Raw genomic sequence first — 2,832 nt, 5'->3', positions numbered from 1 at the left:
GGGCACCTAAGGCTTTCATTGGGGCTCCTGGAAAAGTGGAGAATTATTTCAGTGGAAGGGGCATCAGCAGCTCAGCTCCTGCTCATTTCTCTCCTGCATTTTATGCAGTTGAGATGCTGTTTTCCCTAAAGTGTTTCTGGAACATGAGTGTTAAAAACATTTGTGAGAGCTGGGATGATGATTATGCAGCTCATTTGCATAATTCCTTCTGTTATTTAGGTTTAGCAATAGTAGAAGTGGCAGGCCAGCAGGTATCCATCTCTGAAAAATGTTTTTCTGGACACATTGTTTCAAGGGAGAGGGGAAATCCCCAAAAGGGTTAGCAAGGCTCTAGTATATACAAATTACAATGGATTGGATAATGAGAATAAGGCATAATGTCCTGTGTTATTTAGTCTATTATTTATGAGATAATAATAATAATAATAATTCGGTTTTAATGAGAATGGTACTCAATTGAGAAACTGTTTGTGGGGATTAATCTGCCCTGCTATCAGGTGGCTCAATCTGGAGACAGCCTGCATTGGCTTTGGGGAGCAAATGTTAATCTGTTATTCAACTTTATTAGTCCCAGTGGGAATTTCAAACCCATCTCTTGCCATTAGTCCTCCCCTATTAACCTCCTTAAATATAAGAATTAATAAATACTAATAAACAAAAAAAAAAAAATTCTTTGTAGTCTTGGTCTGTTTTGTAGGAAGAATACAGCCCTGAGATTGTTGTTTCTATAAGACTGCCAATGCTGAGATACTGCAGGGCTGAGTGTACTTAGTGATCACACAGAGATAATTTAATCAGCTGCTGAAGAAGTGAATGTATTTCCTTGCTCCATTTCTGTTGGTCTGTCTGCATATAGACCTATTTTTGTGTCCTCTGATATTTCTCCTCTGCAGAGATACTAATCAGAAAATTAGACTGGAAAGTGTTCATTTTTGTTATCTCTTTTGTCTCTTGATAAATACGTGGTTTTGTTCATGGTTCTTAACCCGATCCTCTCAGGGAATAAGAACAGAATGACCTTGCTTTCTTTCTGATAACCTTTTAGGAAAACACCTGTTTTCCTGTTGATTTTTTCTTCTATCTACGTCATACCTACTGGACTTCAGATCTTTTTTTCTTTTTAGTAATTCCTCTTCAAGTGATTGCACATTTTAGTTTCCCACATTTTTGTTATCCTTCTGTGACTAATTCTTCTAATTAGAACCAGGTTTTGCTCACTTAATCAAAACTGCAGAAAGAGAAGAAGGACTTTTGATATCAAAAAAAGGGTTGAACAATTCTCTTACTGCCACTCTCCATTATTAGAACCATATTAGGAAAGCTTTGAATTTATAGTCTGTCCACTTGCAAATAGGAACTCTTTTCCAAGTTCACACTGCATGACTATCAAAGGAGGGTAGAGAATTTAATAACATAGCATATGGCTTTCTGCAAATAAAATAATTACAAATTTTTTTTGTCTGTTTTTGTGTTTCTGTATAAGTTAGCATTTCTGAAGAGCGTCCCCAAAGAAATCTACTTGCTTTATCAAGAGATGTAGAGGAATGCCAGGGAAAAGATTAGAGGAACTCCTCTGTGGGAGGTACTTTGCATGCTGATGCATCTTTCTGTTTGTAGTTTATTTGTTTTACCATTGCTTTATCATTTGTCATCCTCAGGAGGAAGAGTTTTACACAAAAGTTTCTAAGAGACTTGGCTAAGTGCCAGTAACTCTCCCATTTTCTGAGGATAGCAACAATTGCAGCTTCTACACAGTTGCTGAGCTGCCCTGTGCCCCATCAGACAGCTGTGGCTTCTCACTTGGGAATGCAGATCCATCACATTTATCCCATTTGCTCTCCAGCAGCAGCCTGGGGTAGGAATTTGAACCAGTTCCTCTCTGGTCTGTAGCTAATTGCCCTCTCCCCCATTCTCTGTTTTGTCTATCAGGGCTGAGCAGACATATTCATGATAAGCTGAATGTCACCAGCTCTATCCAGAGGGGAGCATTCATTATAGACGTGGATCAGAGGCACTGTGTTATCTTACTTCAACTATTTGCTTTTCTCACTCCTGTTAAAATCTCTCTTACTTCAATAAATTGCCCTGGCTCACAGGCAAAGCTAGAGAAATACCCTCAGTATATCAAATTATTTGTCAATTTGTCTAGTATGGGAACCCTAAAACTGCTTGAAGAGACCCTTCAGGATGATGAGAGACCCACAGAAGCACAGTGCTAGCTGAGAGTGGGGAAAAGAAATGACTGTTGTGTTCTGATGTGGTGTTCCCTCATTACATCAGGAGATTCACTCCTGCTTATCTTTGAAAGCTTTAACACAAAGAAAGATTTAGGCTATTTCCAATCTGAAAACCTGCCTGACCTTTCAGTGCACTTGTATGCACTGAATCATTGGGTACACCAACAACCTACAATGCTTCCAGGTTCCTCTTTGGGCTGCAGATATGAGGATGTGGAGATGAGATATTCAGAGCCTTGACACAGCTGCCTCCCCTTCTGACAGTCTTGTAGATGATGGTGTTAGTTTCTGCTTAGTTTCTCTTTGTGGCCTACTGAAATTAAAAAAAAACAATTAAGCTTGTTTCCACTGTACATAAAGATAGGAATTGTGTGATTACTATTTTTTAGATGTTGGTTCTCCATCAGTGTTTCAAACCTTGGAATTTTGTTGGTGTGGTCACAGTAGGAGCTGTGGACAGAGGCTGCAGTATTGCTCAGCCTCTGGGCTCTCTTCTGCAGAGGCTGGGGTGAGAACACAAGGCACATTAGGGTAGATCAGTCCCTGACTAATGTTTTCTTTTGCTTGCCTCTGTAGGCTGACACAGAAATGGAAT

The sequence above is a fragment of the Serinus canaria genome, chromosome 15 (assembly GCF_022539315.1).
Source record: "Serinus canaria isolate serCan28SL12 chromosome 15, serCan2020, whole genome shotgun sequence".
NCBI lineage: Eukaryota > Metazoa > Chordata > Aves > Passeriformes > Fringillidae > Serinus > Serinus canaria.
The sequence above is the reverse complement of the archived record's forward strand: the minus strand, read 5'-3'. Positions refer to the sequence as shown.